This window comes from Protopterus annectens, chromosome 7.part0 (genome assembly GCF_019279795.1).
Source record: "Protopterus annectens isolate FY-2018-M chromosome 7.part0, PAN1.0, whole genome shotgun sequence".
Taxonomy (NCBI): domain Eukaryota; kingdom Metazoa; phylum Chordata; order Ceratodontiformes; family Protopteridae; genus Protopterus; species Protopterus annectens.
The window spans coordinates 600,115,917-600,135,093 of record NC_056739.1 but is presented as its reverse complement, the minus strand read 5'-3'; the positions used below and the strand labels follow the sequence as shown (position 1 = coordinate 600,135,093).

Below are 19,177 nucleotides of genomic sequence, written 5' to 3'. Positions count from 1 at the left end.
TGCCCTACAAGTACACAGGTCTGTGGGCTCTTGTCAGCGGTTTCCAGATTAAAATGATGCCTTGCAAGGCTGTGTGCTCATTATATGGTCAGCAGTGTTCATCTTTGGGGGAGGTTTGTAATATTTTAAGGGTTCAAAGCATCCTGGGCTTTACATCTTTTGTTTGGGCAACACTTAGTAGGTTAAGACCTTAATTATATTTATGTGTATGAAGCAAACACTTTTCTTTGTTACAGGTGGAGTTGTGTGATTGCTTAAATGACCTGCTGACATTTGCACATTATGCAGATTATGAGAGGTCACATCAGACCTAGACCTGGAGGATGATGTTGGGCACCAACTCATTGCTGTACACTAGCTCTGTGCGAGTTGGAGATGCACTGCTAAGGTGCACTGCAGCATCACACAATATGCTGTGCACTTGTGTCTATACTGAGGTGGTTAGCACTGTAGTGCTGGGCAGTCCTTGTGAGATTAACAGACAAGGCAGTCTGTGAGTGTTACTTTTCTGCTGAGGGTGAAGGCTGGGTCCAGTTGCTTACACACTCTCTTGCATTTTGGAGCACATCTGCACAATTTTGTATACAAGAGACAACTGTACATATTGTGGACCAGTTTTGCTTGTTAAGGTTTATAAGAATGAGCAATGCTGTTCAGACATGTAATTAACTGCATTATGCTCATTACCTGTTTCCTTGTCCTAGTATTCATATCTGCATCTCACTTGGGCTTTGCTTTTTTAGAAGTACAGATTCCCAACACATTAAGGGCTCATTTTGGCAGAAGAGTGCAGGCCACCATTGCATGTGGGAATGGGTGCCAGCTTTATATGGGTGATGTGATGCAAACCAAGCTTGTATGAATTTATACTGTGCCTGTGCTTGTGTGTGTGCACGCACCAAAAAAAAAAAAAAAGAAGTGATGTGTTTCGACGCATTCTGGTGCATATGGTGGTAGCTATTGTGTTACTGCTGTTTAACATCATGAGTCTGACATGATGGAAATCTGAGCTGATATGTATCCTGTGCTTTGTGTATGCAAGTAGTAGGGAGGCTGTGGAATTACAGTTTGTGCTTATGTGAGCACAGTGAATTTGCTTCCTTTTTTCAGGGGGAACCTGGAGGCATTTTCTGCATAAGTGACTTGTTCAGAGCTACACATTTTGCAAGTGGAAACTTTTGGAATTGGGCCAATGACTGCAGGTTGAAACTTGTTACCAGTTCATAGCCTAAACTGTGCTAAATTGCCAGACGTGCTAATAAGCCTTTATAACTGTGATGTAATACAATGTCTATAGGCAACTATTGTATGTAGTACAACAGACATACAGAATTATGTTAGTGCTGATGTTTGCCATATTGATCACTGCAGCAGTAGCCTTAGCTGTATGGGTTATATCCTGCTAAGGATATAACATCCTCCAGCTTTCAAAGCTTTAGGGCACCTTCCAAGTGTTCTAAACATTAGGCAGCATGAGCTGAGCTGACTAAAAGATAAGTTTGGGTACAACCCCCCCCCCCCCCCCCAGAGCTGTACTGCTATAGAAGAGTACACTCATCTGAGGCTTTTGAGAATTGAGAGCTGATAAGTTCACTTTAGTGAAAAAAACTTCCATTTTCTTAGTTGTTGATGTATTATTACCTTTTTCTTCAGGAATGTTATTTTAAAGGTAGGAGCTTTGTGTTTTAAAGGTCTGTCTAAAAACTGTAAGGTACTTTTAAACAGAGGTCTACACACAGGGTTCCTTCAATTTGCTGTGGTTAAACAGAGGTCTACACACATGGTTTCTTCAATTTGATGTGGTCGGGCACCATGTTTAGTGCAGAATTCTGCTGTTTGTCCTTTCTTATCGTGTTTGTCAAGGTGGTAGCCATGATGACAGAAATGTAGAACGAGTTATGGTTTATCTTCTACTAGGATTTGTGGCTCCACATTGCCCCATCAGGGGACTCTGTTAGCAGCCCTTGAACAGATGACCCATGGTTGTATTCTGTACAGGTGACCATAAATTAGAGGAAACCTCTCTGTTGCCTTCTTAGGAAAGTCAGAGGATTACCTCCACCTATATGGAGTTGGACACTTTCCATTCTTGGTCATTCCTACCCAAAGAGATGACACGGGTGGTGGTTGTCTTGGCAGTGTGGGTGATGTGATAGCCTAGTCCAGACTAAAACTGTCCTGCTGATTTGTGGCTGCTGCAGTATTCACATTGACTTTTATACACTTAAGGATGTGGGTGTACCTCTGGACTTTAGGGTGTCATTGACTGCAGAGTCACCATACTTAACAAGGGTCTCACATCATCAGAAAATCTTTATCAGTGCCGCAAAGTGATGAATAATCCCTACCAGCTTGAGGGTGAGCTTCCCCATTCTGCAGCTGAACCCGTCATTTATGGCTGGCAGGGTGGGTTGCTCATTTTGCTTCCTCCATACTTCAAGGATAGTAGTGCCCCTGGAGCCAGTGGAGAAGGGGGGGTGCTGCATATCACTTAGTTTGTAGCAGATGCATATTGAAAATCTGAGGACCCTAATTGCAATCCTTGAAATAGTGATCATTTATGTGCAAATGGAAGAATGAAAGCTAATTCTTCCAAGAGGTTGAGGTTGCTGGGAGTACCTCCCTCTTTTCTGAGTTGCAGTGATTTTGGAATTTGTATGTATAAGTAGCAGCGATGTGAGGACCGTTGCCTCCCATGTTGGTAAAGCCCTTTCTACAAAAATGTTTTATGTGCATCAGCAAGTTTTTATCATATCAAACTCAAATTTCCATGGTGTGTTGTCATAGGATTGGATTTCATACTTCCAGTAGTGAGAGAGTTGTAGCTGTACACAGCCCTCCTTCCCTGAAGACTCTTGGGTCGGAGGCATATTTTTCCTGGACCACTCCCTCTTTGTTCCTGCAATCAGTTCATCACATGATACAGCAGCACATGATCTTAATCTTTGTGCATAGAGGGAGTTCATGTTTGGCAGTGAACCTGAGACCGGGACACAACATTCTGATCATTTCTCATTTCAGATTGAAGTATATGTGGTGGCAGACTTCCTGAGTGGCTCCACAGGCCTCTAACTTAGGTTGCGCTACAGTTTACCTCGGGAACACTCAGAGGAGTTTTTAACATTCAGTGAAGGCCAACTGCAAAAACCGAGCTAAACTTGTAAGTGTTTCAGTTGAATTGACTAGAAAGAACTAAGCGCATCGTTGCCTTAAAGGCACCAGAAAAAAAGAGAGCTATGCACATCAGTGCGTTTATGGCACCGAAAGAGAGAGAGTGCAGTGCACATCAGTGTCTCAGTGGAACCATCAAATCATAGCTGCCACCAATCCTTCTTATGCAAGAATAGGCAGAGCAAAACTTATGCTAAAATCCCCCTTTGGGAAAGCAATGACGTTTTTTTCCAGCTTGGACATTAGAACGGAGAGGAACTGTTTATTATTCTAACCTCTTCCATGTTATTTTGCCAGTACATGGGACCTCCTACATCAAAATGTGAAGGCTTGAAGAATAATTCCATGATGGGACTGCTTCCCAGCTGAAGTATCAGTTACACGTCTGGAAGGCTTCCACCAAGAAGTATTACATGGCAAAGATAGATTTTATTTGTGGTGTAGTTAACAGTCTAGGCTCAATTTGCTTTCACAGCCTTATTTAACAGAGGTGTGGTATTGCCTTAGTCAAAGTGAATCATTCTGTTGTTTCAGGCTGCTTGTCTCTGGAGCCTCCTCTGGCACAGTATTGCTAAAGGCAAGCAGTTCTTAAGTAGTTTCAGTTGAGGCCCTGCCCTAAGAGATCATCCCTGCACCTTGTTTGAAACCATAAATTGGTAACAGAGACACTACCCCACTTTGCTTTTGAACTAGCCAGCAGAGCTGCAGTCAGATTCTTATCCTAGAAGACACTGCAAGAATACATGTTATCAGAGCTGGCACTAAAAAAAAAAAATCAGTCAATCTTCTACCAAAAATGTTAGAAAGAAGGGGAAAAAAAATATACCTAATATGTGTACCTAAGTAGCTGTTGTGCAATACTGGGGGAAAAATAAAGCTCTCAAACTTAATAGACTAGCTCTTTGTTTATTTTGTGACTGGAAAGCATGTCAGACTGAACTCTAAAAGCTGTTTAAATGGCTATCTAACTCTGTATTTTTTATGATTACCATGGAAAAAACTTACATGGACTGAATAAGACTAGGTTGGCAGCTATGTCATTCATGGTTTTCAGAAATGCCAGCTCAAACCATTTATTTAGCAGCTAACTGAACTTGCATTTCCAGTTTTCTTGCAATAAAAGCTAGATCAACTCTTTTAAGGACAGATAGGCATGCAGTACCAGTGTTCCTCCATTTTGGGTTTAAACCCAGGGTGCAATCTGCTTAAGTTCTCTTTGCAAACATTATGAGTGATTATTTCAACAGCAATCCTTTTGAAGAATATTGTACAGTTTTGTCAACAATATCAGCATACTCACCATAGTATTAAATGTCTGAATTCAAGGATCATTGCTGCAATGTAGGCTCCACCTACCAGGCTCTTAAGACTTCTTCACTTTTGGCAGTCAAAAAATAGAACTTTTAAATAGAGGCATTGTTCTGCTGTTTAATTTCTTCTCCCTTTGTAAAGAACTTTGCAGTCTGACCTGATTGGTGCAGCACTGCATATTGGTGACATTCTGATTCACATGCAAAAAATCTGAAAACGGTGTGGGCTGCTGTCCTTTCGTACTGAGTAGCAGACTGGTATGTTTGTCAGAGGGAGGAGACCAGTACCATTCTGGGAAAATATGAACCTCTTGAAGTAAGACAGGATAAATAGATGTCCAGCTGTGGGTCATTCTAAGCAGTATTAATGATATTGGAACAAAGATCCTTGTAGTCAAACATTTATTGTTACAGTGATTATGCTCCCACGACTCTGCATTTCTTCCTGAGTTAGTTTGTGTTTGTGAGCTAGTCCTTTTTTTTATCTTCCTGTTTTCTTGTCCAGGGCAAAAACTTGTGAGGAAGGAAGCCCATCACACCTTAGATGTGTCCACTGTTAGCTCAGTGTTGCATGAAATGATGCACAAGTTCAGGAAGGTTGACCAGGTGCTCATCTGCTTTGTTGGAGGGAAACACTAACATTTACTAAGCAAGTACTTTCCAGACAGAAGCATACTAGAGAAATATTTGTCGTAAAGTGCCTGGGAGCAATTACCAGTGTCATAGCTTTCTTTCTCCAGTAGAGGAGTTGCCTACCTCTGGTAATTGATTCAAGAATATCTTTACTGCAGACATTTTGTCTTTGGTATATACCTTTACAAAGCATTGCTGGTACAACCCAGAATTTAGGAATTGGGTGTCATGGGTGTCATCCTGGTTCTTAGATTTCCTTCATTACTTGGGATTCAGTTCAGCCAAGGGCCAGTCATGGAAGGTCTTCAGTATGGAAACAGATAAAGTCTTACCTTATCAATTAACCAGTGAGAGGGCCAGTGGCGGCTGGTGACTTCAAATCAAAGAGGGGCTGCAGGAGACAACTGAATGGGTGGGGGGGGTCAATGAAAAGGGGGTGTGGCCAACTAGAAAGGGGAGGAGCTATGCTCAAAACCACAAAAACTAACTTTAATTAAATACGCTGCCCTGGGTGTCAGACCGTCATTATGAGAGTCCAGTCAAGACAAAAAAAAGTGTAGAAGAATAAAAATATTTCAATGCATTGGCTGCATGACAGCTTACTTAATATCTAGATGGAAGCAAAAAGGTTGTGAGGCATGAAAAAATAAATTACTTTTTAAATACATTACTGGAATGCCAGTCAAAATCAAGTATAAGAAAAACAAGCAGCACTCAACTCATACCACTTCTCCTTGCACTGCAGTTCTAATTATAATTTATGTTCAGCTTTATTAAAGTACCAAGTAACATGCTGAAAGTAGCAATCTCTGTGATGCCCCCACTTGTAAAAATGTTTCTTATCCAAAAAAGACCTGCTGCCTGACAACTATCTACTTGTTTCATGGGGAAAACATGATCAAAGTAAAAAATGAAAAGCAAACAAGAAACAAGCTCAAGATACATTGCTTAAAGGATTACTGTACAGGTTATGGACCACACATGATTGGCATTCTGTTTAGTTTACGGGTAAAGCCCTCAGAGATGACTGGAAGTCTCCAGCAAGTGTAATGAGCTTCTTAAAATAATGTAATCCTGTCCTTTATTACAAATACTGTCATATGCATTTCAATACCCAATGCTTATACATTGTCTAGTTAAGTATTCTCTGCATGGCAACAACAGAAAGGCTTTCAATGTTGGCAATTCTTTAACAGTATGCTTATTAAAGCTTACTTGCATCTTACGATCTCAGACAAGCTTACCTGATGGTCATTAAAGCATTGCTACTTAAACACAGAGCAACAGGCACTTTGAGTAATAAGCATAAATCAACAGTACAAAAATATGACAGAAACCAGACCATTCTGCAAAATCAAGGACAGATGAAAAGCCACTTTAATACTTGTGTCTGCCTTGGATGGGGGGATACTCTGCGCATTTACACTGCATAACTGCTCCTTGCCTTGCTTGGACACATCCAGAGTCACTACATGGGGAGTGGGGTGCAACAAGTATGTCACAATTTGAAATGTCTCTGGCTGACTGTGATGGTCCTGACACATTTGTCATACCTCTCAACCTCAGAGCAAGAAATCTGGACAAAGTCATACATAGAAGTGGGACAAAGGCCCAAAAATAAGGACAGTTTTTACATATTGCTCTTATAAACTTAGAAAGATAATAGAACAGTAGGTCTTGCATTAGTATGAATTTTCTGAAGGGTATGAAATCTGAAACTCAAATGTCTGTCATTATTTTCTAACGTTAGTCTTTAATGATTTGCCACTAATTTGCCAAAAAAAAAACACAATTTTATGAAAAATGGACCAAAATGTGATGCAAAAATATAAAATAGCCACACAATACAGCTGGGAACCTATCAAAGAAGGGACACTTTTTTTAATATTAGTACTGCTAACTTGAGCAGCTGACAAAATAAAAGAATCTACATGCATTTCTGAAATAAAAGTAATCTATAACTCTGATTATTACAGTTATTTCTTAATTGTAAACCCCCCATGTTTTCTTCCAAAATTGCTATGTTGCGGTGGGATTATTAGGGGAAGAGCAACATTTTGAGTCAAAATCGGGGACAGTTGAGAGGTTTGGCTATGCCTAATTCTATAAAGCAATTTATTTGCATGCACCCCTCAACCTGTTAATGCAATAAATCTGGACAAGGCCAAATATATTGGGGATCATATAAACGTTACTAAAAATTGCTCTTGTATAAACTGAGACAGTTGATAGAATAACAGGTCTTACTTTAGCATGCATTTTTCTGAAGGTTATGAAGTCTGAAACTCAGTGTGTCATTATTTAGTGACTTAATTCCTAAATGATTTGCCAGAAAACCACAAATTTTATGAGGAACAAACAAAAATAAGAAACAAAAATCTATTCATTCTGAGAAAATCTGGACAGTTGGGAGGTATAGTTCAGCTGGGGCTGTGTTTGAGTTTGCCACCCTTCCCCCTCAGAAAATCATGGTCGAATGGAGCCCTCCCTCGTGCAGCCATTCCAGTGATCCATTACTTGGCTATTTCACTCCGGTTACCATAAACACTAATGTGCATACTGCTTTACGTCTATGATGATTTGGACTTCATTTGAAAGTTTTATTTTGCATTTTACAGCACAAACACTAAGACATCTGCTAAACAAAGCAATGCAGTCTCACAATGAAAACAGACTTAGCATTAAAACTTCTCTGCCCTTGAAACTCACATTCATTGAAACAGCATTGAAACCCACATTCAAAGAAAATACATTTTGCCAGTGGCAGATAAAGATGAACTTTGAGCTGTTTTCAAATCATAGGCCCCTTGCACATGAAACATGCATGTGCTCTTTGATACACCTTCCTGATTGTACTAAGTTATATTCCTTGTACAATACAGTACTGTTGTTAGAGGGCGTTTTAAATTTATTGTTTTGAACATTTTTCCAGTAAGCAATGAAACAAAATGCATGCACCAGTAATGACAAAACTGCCCAGTTCAGAACATTTCCATCATAAAAGTCTACTCAAACTTCTACAGTCCACCATTATCATTAAATATGCACAATCTCTGAAGTAAAAGTCATCTAAATAATTCCACATTAAAGAAATCTGTAACTAATGAAGAGGCTGCTGCTAGCAAACACCTTTATATTTCATGGTTTCATCGAAAAATAGTGTCTGTTGCCCCTGAGGAATAAATTGCCTATATTACATTAAAAAAAATGATAAGCTAGTAATATTGCAATAGGAAATGATGGCAAACTGATAACCGGCTCATAGTTAGTATCTTCGCCAAAGAGGACATTCTCAATACGGCAGCATCTACCCCTTGTGGGAGTAGAACCCACAGCCTTAGGCATCAAAAGCAAGTGCACAACCTGTTGTGCTATTAACAATGCAATCAGACTCAGCATAAGAAGCACAAATCTTCTGTTCCCCTACAGCTCTCAGCTCCTTGTAAAATCTACTCAATACTCAACTGCATCTCAACTTCACAGCACAAGAAATCTGGAAAAAGCCAAAATTTATTGGGGGGGGGGGTCAAAAGCCCAAAAAACAGGGACACATTAAACATTGCTTGTATAATCTTGGAAAGTTGCTAGAATAAAATGCTGTGTTACCACCATACATTTTACTGCCAAGGTCCCTGTGCAAAACAGTCAGAGCAACATACCACTATGCCAGATCAGCTGCTTTGTGAAAGAGGGGAAGACTGAAACTTAAATGGCTATCATTTAGTGAATTCAGTTCTCACCATAGCTGTCATCATCTTAGCACAAAACACCTGGACAAACCCAGTAATGAAGGGAATACAGCCCTCAAACATATTCAGTTCTTGCCATAGCTGTCAACCTTAGCACAAACCTGGACGAAGCCAATAATGGGGGAATACAGTCCCAAAAATAGGGACACATTTCAAATATTCATCTTATAAACTTAGAAAATTGCTAGAATAAAAGGTTTTGTGTTACTGTGTATTTTCTGAAGAATATGAAGTCTGAAATTCAAATGCCTGTCAATTTCACTTCTGACGGAACAAAAACAATTTTCAGCAGAGGCCCAGGGAGAAATACCTGTCAGTTTTACTTGTGCTGGAACAAAAACAATTTTCAGCAGAGGACCAGGGAGAAATACTGCAGACACATGTCTTTGTAAAATGGCAGAACACCAGAGCAAACCCACACAAACACAGGGAGGAGATGCAGACTCCACACAGAAGGCACCCCAACCAAGAATCAAACCAGAAAACCTATAGCTGTAAGGCAACAATGTTACCACTGCAACATCAAATATTTAAGGAATTAAACATTCAGAAACCTGAAGTCTGAAATTCAAATGCTTGTCAATTTTATTTAACATTTGTTAACCAGGACAAGTCTGACTTGGAACAAAAAAAACAATTTTCAGCAGAGGCCCAGGAAGAAAGAATGCAGAGTGCAGACACATGTCTTTGTAACATGGGAGGACACAAAAGCAAACCCACACAAACACAGGGAGAAGAGGCAGACCCCACACAGAAGGCACCCCAGCCAAGAATCAAACCTGAGAACCTGTAGCTGTGAGGCAACAATGCTACCACTGGACCATCAAATAACTAAGCATTTAAATATTTAGAAACCACAGATATTATGAGGAACAGAACAGATCAAATATGAGGCAAAAATCTGCAAATTTTTTTACAAATGGTGGTGGGTAGGGAATTCAGGCCCTTAACACCTGCAGACAAGGTACAGGGTTCAAGCCTGAGGTATTTCCTACCACACCACCATGAGTTTGCTCTAGCCACCAGTATATAGTGACTGGGGCATTTTACACACACACACACACACACACACACACACACACACACACACACACACACACACACACACACACACACACACACAGAGCCTATTCCCTCCCTTGCACAATTAGTACACACACACTGCTTACCTTGCTGACAAGCCTATTCCCTCCATCCCGAACAATAGCCTAGATAACTGCTTCACCTTCCTTGCTGCCGATATCCAAACAGCCCCTTTGCCGCGATTGGTCCATCCCAAACAGCCGAGCATCCCTATTCCTCGTGATTGGTCTAGCCTGCTGCTGCTGCAGTCCAGAGTGCCTCCATTCCGTGATGTCACCACCGCACAGACTGCTGGGCATCTTCGGGTCGAGATGCCTTTCCTCCCTATCTAGACTGCTGAGAAAGCAGTCTGAGTGTGTTCCCGCGTATTTTAGAGCGTGCTCGCATGCACAGACTTCCGGGAATTTACGTTGTTTGTTTTTGTGTTTCTCAGCTTTATTTTCATTTGTTTTTTAGGTAGGAGGGCTGCAGTCCTACAGTCCTGTAGGACGAGCCGCCCCTGGAGAAGGGCCCTCTTGATGGATCAGTAGTGTATTTCAATCTCCTTGGAAATGATTACTACCTTCATTCAGCAATGACTATTGGTGCTCACAGGAAATGGATTAATACATCTTTTATTACTTGTTAGCAGTGTTAATGTCAAATGTTATTTTTTAATTTGTAGAAATTTGGTTGCTAGTAGCAATGGGGTAAACTATTAGCTTCTGTGGGTGACCTTGCTTACTTAGCTACTGCATGATGTCATGCTATGCATTTTTATGGGTGTGTACACTCCCTGCATTTTCCTGAAATGTGTGGAATTTTATGATTGTTGAAAAGAACAAACCCAGTTGAGGGCTCATTTTAGAGGGCTGATTTGTCGATCAGCTGATACTGTAATATCATGTATGTAAATTGAAACCTGGGTGACTCAGGTAACCAGCTGCCTCAAGTAAGGGTAATGAACTGGTGCTCCTAATTGGGTGGGTGGGGGGATTGGGTTAAACATGCACCTGTGCGTAATATTATCTGTAGCCTGTAGCAATAGGATGAAGCAGTAGCAGTGGTAGGAAGGGGTATAGTCATGATTAATGAGGTGAAATGCCTCTTTTCCCAAGACTGACCTAACATCAGGGAAAGTGACTGTGAATTGTAGAGTAGGCACATTTGTAGTACGTGGGCAGCTTATCTTAGATATGGTTGATATGGAAGAAAAAAAGAACATAGGATTTGTTGTTATCAATGTTGTTATCCCTCATAAAAGGGTTTTGGATCCAACATCGGATCCGAGCCGGCAACTTTAGCATAGACATGCAACGTTCAAGCTTCTCCCTGTCCCATAATCCCCTGTTGCCCTCTACCCCTCTGATTTCATTTGCCACATTTTGCTATGGACGTGATCCCTGGCTCTCGCTACAGATAAGTGATTCAGCTCAGTTTATTTTGCTCTAATTTAGTTCAATTTTGTTGGGTGCAGTTTATCTTTAGTGTATTCTTTTAGTACAGTTAGTAGTTACTTCCCCTCCCTTAGATTTCCTAGCGCTTTGAGTAGTTTTCCTTTGTCAGTTGGGTGTTTGATGCCTTTTTGTTGCTAGTCCTTTTTGTGATAGGTCTTTTGCCTTCATGTCTGAAAAGCCCACTGTGTTTAAAAAGTGCACCTCATGTGGTCGGAAGATGCCCAATTCTGACTCGCACAATGAGTGCTTGTATTGTTTAGGGGCTCCTCACCTGGAGGTTGAATGCATCATCTGTGCAACATTCAACCCCCAGGGCTTTAGTGGAGTGCCATAATAAGCAGTTGCTTAAAGGTATGGTGCGGGGGGGGGGTCCTTATATTTCCTCTCCCAAGGCTTCCTCTTTTGATCCTAAGTTGAAAACCCCTTCCATGCCCTCGGTGGCTTCTAAAAAGCCTAGGCTGTCGGATGCTAAATCACCAGATCTTACCCCAGCCTGGGCTGTCTCAGATCTGAGATCTTTCCCCAGCTTGGGCTGTCTCGGATCTGAGATCTTTGGATTCTTCTACCAGATCAAGGGCCTCCTTGGATCAGAGGTCCTCGGATCCGACCAGTTCATTGGATCCAATAGCTTCTTCCGCTCGGCCTTCAGATCTGACAGGCTTATCAGATCCACCTATAGTTATTGAGGATACAGCTTCACCTGGATCCTCTAGGCATTTGTTCCAGTCAACTCCTCGACCTTGGAGCCAAACTCCAGATCACAGACACAGATCCTTAGGGTCTTCAGCCAGGTCTACCCACTCCTCCACATCCTGGAGATTGTCCAGGAGTTTGTTACCTTTGTATATGGACAGGATGATGGGCTTCCTCAAAGCCCAGTTAGAGTTTAGACTTCTGGCATCCACAGTCCTCCTGGCTAGGGGAGCTTCTCTAGTCCCAAATCTCTGTTCTCTTCTTCCACCCCCAGGGGGTTCAGAGTCTCGGGACCTGGATACCCATGGTTAGATTCCTATGTCAAGTATCCCCTTTTTTTGACCCCATCAGGGTCCCTGGCCTGCTCTGTTCCTCCGCCCTCGGACCAGAGTGGGCCCCGTGCTGAAATGGTCAGTGCTGGCTGCACTGGTACAGGGTCGGGTCCAGGCTTTTTGGACTGATCTCTTCCCCTGGGGGATTCTGCCCTTGATAGCTGTGGACGAGTATCATCCAGGGACCATAGTGCTGTATTGTAGCTTGTTCCTCCTCTCCTGGGTCTTTGCCTTCCGAGATTGGGGACAGGGCCGCTTCCAGCCTGTTGGCCTTATGGGTGGTAGAGAGGACCTTCTCCTGGACTGGAGCTACATCTCCTGCCTCTCTGCGTCCATCCCTGCCCTGCTATACCTTGGTTGGTGAGGCATCCCATCTTGTCCAGGGTCGGCCTTCCTGTTTGAGCCTTCAGGGGGTTTCCTCCCCACACTGGGTCCTTGCATCTTCCGAGTCCTCCAGGGAGGCCCCCCCCCCCCCATGGAGGAGGCACCTTGTAAGAGAAAGTGCAGGAGGAGGCACTTGGACTCGCCCACAGAGTCTCTCACAGAAGACACGGACCTAGATCGAGATGGATCCCCCAGATCTCTGCCTGACGGTGTCTTCTTTGGGGACATCCTTTAAATCCTGAAGCAAAAGGGTAGATGGTCTCCCCTACCCTCGTCTTCAGAGGAGTTCATGTTCCTGAAAGCTATTAGGACGGGCCCATCTACTTCCTGGGTGACCCCACCTGCTGATGAGTTGGTGGAGCTTATCACCAGCAGGGCTTAGAAGGAACCCGACATTGTGGGACCAGTACCTCAGCAAGCCGATAAGTTCCTTAGCATTCACGTGGACTGACCCTTCTAGAGCAAAGGAGTCCTGGTCGATGCCATCTTAGTTGCAGCTGCCACTAAGAAGGAGCTGGCGGAGCAGAGCTCTGTGGTCCATCCCCCGAACAGGGAGTCTCGGGTGATTGACCGACATAGGAAGTGTATGTTTGCCTTAAATGCCCTCAGTCCAAAGGTAGCTAATTACTTGGCACACTTCAACTGCCTCCAGAGGGACTTGGCCAAAGAACTCACCACTTCCCTTACACAGTTGTTGCCTGCAGTAATCTGACTTTATCCCATGTAAACCCCCCACTGCTGGAAGCTACCAGTATTTAGCATCTGCCTGTGAAAATACATAGACTTCAGATCTTTGGCAGATGCTGGAAGTCATAAAACAATTGCATTCCCTCGCATTTCTAAACTAGTAATTATTTCACTTTAAAGACAATACAGAAAATTCCCTAGTACAGACATTCTCTCTCTAGCTGCCATAAAGTAATTTAATTTCAGATATTTTTCTGAAGTTAACCTCCTTTATTCCAATTTCCACACGTCTGTACAAACATGTCTGATATACACAGAACTTACAGTTCTAATACAGTTGTAACACAAGCATCTTATATAAATAATGTTGACATTCACAGATGACATATATTTATTTACAAAATTACAGATAGCTGTGCTGGCAGTATCTCCCTTTGTCACAGTGTATTTGTCTGTGTGTGTGTGTATGTATATGTATATATATATATATATATATATATATATATATATATATATATATAATGTATAAGATATAGATATATCAACTATTATACACATGCACGCTCCCGCATGAATGTATATATAAGCACACATTTGCACACACTTGTATGAGATTACGTTTGATATTGGAAGGAGTAGATGCGGTCTTCTTCCAGTACATAAATAATTGTACACCATTCATTGTATGCTGATAATGTTGCAGATGTTTATACTGTATAGAGCAGACTTGGTTTTAAAAATGTGGCATGTTTAGTCATAGTATGCTGTACAGTGATGCAATGCTAAGTCACATAGAAAAAAATTGCAGTGTTTATTCAGCAGTTTCTGTTCTGATGTTTTTTACTGGTCTGTATTGTGTTTTTCATTGAGTTGTCATGGAACCCATTCAGCATGGTATCTGTTTCCTGCAGATGTACTTAAGAAATCTCTGACATATTGCTTCTGTATCCATTTAATTTGTGTGTTGAAGGTTTAATTTGAATACAAATTGACAGATATACCTGCACACTTTAGTTCCTTAACAAAGCCGTACATTTTGCTTTAATGTGTTTATACAAAATGATTTCAACTGGGATAACCCCTTGAGACATGAGCTGGTTCCTGAAGGATAATGGCCGCTCAGCAGCAAGCAAGTTAACATTACCCAGTGTGAACAGTTATATACAAACTGAAATAAAAGCACTGGATGTGTTTGAGGAATGAAACTAAAAGAAGGGTGTATTAACAGTGTTATGCAACTTTGAATATTGCACAGCACTGATAGTCATATTTAAGTCCTATGTTGATATTAAAGTTTCCCAGTGCAAGCAGTAAAATTAAATGGCAGTTGGTTTTCATGTATTTGGAAATGTGGACATGTCTGAAAATCCACTTTACGGTTTCATGTTCGCTAAGCTTAGGCTAGTGATATTCATCATGTTTTTCATCTTCTGAAAAAATGTGGTTGCTGTCTTAGGCTTTGAGTCATCAGTGGCTGCATAGGTAATGCCCTATCCAAAAGTTTAATTTATATTATGATGCAAGTCAAGTGTTTTTGAATGAGGTATCTGAACATTGTCAGTGTTTATGAGGTGCAGAAGATATAGTAAACTATGATCTTTCATAACCTAAAAGGCGCTACAAAGAGCTGCATGTAGGAGGCTATGCAAGATTGTGAAAAAAAATGTGAAAAACTTTTTTTTTTCTAGATAGTTGAGGGGGCCTAGCTATTTGCTTATGTTTGTATGGAAAGGTTGAGACCTTTTGAGCTGGGATGCATGCTTCATATGCTACACACCAGTTAGAATGCTGCATCCAGTGATTGGCCTAGAAAGGGAGGAGTAGAGGGGAACTAAGACCTCTTTGGATTTTAAGGATATACCTCAGATAACTGGGTCAGGTTTCACACATGATGGATGACTGAATACCTCATTTTTGGAGAGCTGGAGTCTAGTGAGGTTGAAAGGGTGACCCAAATTGCACTACAAGAACTTATGCAAGCTTGACCTCAGTGCTCTATCCATCAGCATGAACACCTAGCAAGTATGCCGAACAAGTATGCCTGGAAACAGGAAGTGAAGGAAGCTGCTGCTCAGAATACAGAAAGGACAGCCTTTCCCAGACTGGATTGCACTCCCACTGAAGACACTGCTTGAATCAGTCCAACAATGGCCCACACCCATGTTCCTTTGAGACTGATGGATGCCTACTGTTCTTATGATAATTAACTGGGCAATGAAATAAAAGATTTCTTTATTCTAACGACTGTATCGTTATGTATTAATCAGTGAGAAAGACTTCTTCCCAAATGTGAGTACACTACATTTTTGCATCAAATTTAAGGCTATGGTCAGACACATACAGTGCACTAAAAAGGGATTTAGAGGGCCAAGAAGGCCTTCAGTTTGGAGACGTATGGGGATAGGGAGTTTCCCTCCATGTTCCTACTCACTGTGAGATTCATCCTTTGTAGAAACTCTCATGCGGATGAATTGCTTTCTCCTTGGACTTGCTTGCAGCCCCATTACCTCCCCTCTCTTAAGATGTCTCAATGATTCTGTAGGGAGAATGATATTGAACCCCTGAACCCCTGCTCAAATACGTTGCATCTATGGAAGAAGGCCTCAGTCTTGCTTTCTAAATCTAATTAGGAGACAACAAATAGCTTCTTAGAGTCTTGGGCACCAAAGCTTAAAAGATTGAACATTTTTTAATATTATGGTCAGGGTCCAAGATAAAAAATAGACACTTACCATGGCCATCCTTAAAAAGTGAATTCCCTTTATAAGTTGCCATAGTTGAGGTTGTTTTTCTTTAAAGATAAACATGGCCAGGCTATTCCTGACTGTCTTCTTCATGGGGAGGCCACCAATGGCAGGCTTTTCAGGACATAGTGTAGGACCCCCTGAAGAGGAAGCTTACTTTGACCAATGTGGAGAGTTTGACAGCCAGCACCCCCATCACTTTCCTGCATCCTCCAGGCTAGGCCTGTTACTAGGAAAAGAAGACATCTGCTAGCAGTTTGAGAAGGCCCTTTAAGCATCAGACATTCCTGCTTCATCCCAGATTTTCAGCCAAGTTACTTAGGAAGTCAACTTCACAGGTTCAGCAGCTGCATTCCTCTTAATCTACAAAATTGTATGTTCATCAGTATATCACTACTGTAGTAATACTGTATGATGAGTGTATCTTGCCAAAGATACTGTACATATTGGCCAGTCTGCAATAGGTTAGGCATACCCTCTTCTAGCACAGTATATCTGCACAAGACTACGTATTGATACTCAAGATGTACAGGTGTGAAAATCCTAAGAACTTTTCTTGCCACTTCTCTATGAAGAAAGAGTCTGCCAGAATCACCGTCATTCAGCTGTCAGTTTCAGCTAATTTAGCTAAGTATTCCTTTTTGATTTCTTGTTTGTTTGTTTTAGTATCCCGCTGATTGTTTCATGTCATCTAAGAAGTGGAAATGTGACTGCAGATATTAAATTGCTAACAAAGATAGGTATATTAAGTTCATAAGTGTGTACTAGGCTAATGGCTCTGGAGCCTTTACAAGCCCAGCCGATAGGATTACCCTGGCATCGTGCCACCCAACCTTAGTTCCCAGTGCATCTGTCGAGTAGAGCCACTGAAGTGATCCCTGGTTGAATTTTCTATTTCCCATCCGCTCATCAAGATTTCTTTTGAAGAGGGCCAGTGAGGTGCTCCGTTTGACATGTATGGGAAGTCTATTCCATAGCATGGGCAGTCTCTGGGTTATGAACCTGTCCCTCCAGCTTGTTCTGTTGATTGTGGTAATGAGGTTGAGGTCTCTGGAGAGTGTGATGCGGAGAGATTGGGATTTCTGTAGATGTAGCATTTCTAACAGAGCTGGGTCAGACATGACTTTATTAGTGAAGCAGAGATCGCCTCTAAGTAGGCACTATGAAACTGAGAATAGTTGGAGTTTTTTGAGTCTGTCCATATAGGACAAGTGTTTAAAGCCTAGGATCCTCTTTGTGAGGTATTTTTGCAGCCTCTACAGTTGTTGCAGGTGTCTAATGAGGTACATGCCAAGTGGGGCATTATACTCGATGACTGGCCTAATGAGGGAAGCGTAGAGTGAGACAATGACCTCTTTCTTCCTGGATGCAAAACACTTCGTAATGAGATGCGCCACATAGAAGGACTTTCTGACCACAGTGGCAATGTGGTGGTCAAAAGAGAAGTTGCGGTTACCCTGTGTTCCCAGATCTCTTGTAGTGCCTTCTGTGTTCAGTGAACTACCATCGATGTGGTAATTCATGAGGCCTTTCTGTAGGGTGTCAACATCATATGGGGAGTTAATAACTCCCAACTTGCAATTGTCTGTAAACTTTGTCAGCAAGAGTCCCTTCGTGTTGGCCTGGACTTCAGAGAAGTCGATACCAAAAGTGTCTTTTTTTTTTTTTTTTTTTTTTTGGACACCTGACCATAATATTAAAAAATATTTAGTTTGTCAAGCTTTTGTGCATAAGTGTCTAAGAAGCAATTTGTTGTCTCTTATGTAAATTTAGAAAACAAGCAACTTCAGGATGTTTCTTGCACTAGGAATACAATCTGAATACCCTTTGTCGGACGTCCCTCCACTGCTGAGAAAAAAGTAAAAATAGCAGAAGCCATTAATGTCATCAATTCTTTCTTCATTTCAGAGTTTGATGTCTGTGTTAAGACTAATGATTAACTCTGGTCTATGTTTACCGATCGAATGGCATGTTTCTCGAATGCCATTCATCGTAAGTATACCATCAAAGGTTCGTTTCATCAAAAGCCCATATGATCATAAAACATATCACTGAATGATTGTAGTTGGCCAACATAAAGAAAATGGCACAAAGTGCATACTTTTCTGTAATGTTAGGAATAAGGAAATCTACCCTTTCCCCACTGTAGTGCAGTCTCAGAGTTGGTATCTATAATTAGCGGGTGGTGTGGGGGGCACAACCTCGCCCCCCATATGAGGAAGATTCCGTCAACACCAGACTCTTCTTATGTGGGGGGGGGGCTGCACCCCCTCGCTTAATTATATATACGAACTCTGAGAACACACTACAGTAGGGAAAGGGCAGATTTCCTTATCCCTACATTACCCATTTCGCACATACTTCATGCCATTTTCTTTGTTGGCCAACTATGATCGGTCGATGATATGCTTTATGATCGTATGGCTTTTCAGTGGATGGCATGTTTGATGTGTGCGATGAATGACCATTTGGGGAAGGTACCATTCGATCGGTAAACATAGACCCAGTAAACTCACAAGACCACCTGACATCTAGGCCTTTTCCCACTACTAAGACTCCTTTAGAGGCCAGTAAGATACAAGCAGCTAATACGTCCCTTCTGACAAATCAGATGTCCATCAAAGCTCCATAGGGATAGCTGAGGCTAGTTAATTCAGAGGGATCTTGAGATATTCCTTATATTTTAGTCGGACATTTATGGACCCTCACGGAGGTATGCATAGTATGGGTTTGCTCCTCCACAAATTTTTTCTTTGGATACTTCAAAGAAAAGAAGGGAAAAAAAGATGTGTCTTCTCCTGTTATCCCTGCACATAGAGACCCCTAACGGCAATAGTTTAACATTTCACAAAGACATTTAAAAGAAAGCCCTTATGTTTTTTGCAACCCCCACCCCCCATTTGTCTTTTTCTCCCCACAAAAGGAAAATGGATACGTTTGAAGAAGGTTCATCTT

At 41.6% G+C, this 19,177-nt stretch overlaps 1 protein-coding gene across 2 annotated transcripts in view; it reads left to right on the top strand.

Moving 5' to 3' along the window:
- Positions 1-19,177, top strand: part of CSK (C-terminal Src kinase) — a 2,395,116-nt gene that overhangs the window by 350,571 nt on the left and 2,025,368 nt on the right. The gene's annotated exons all lie outside the window — the stretch shown is intronic.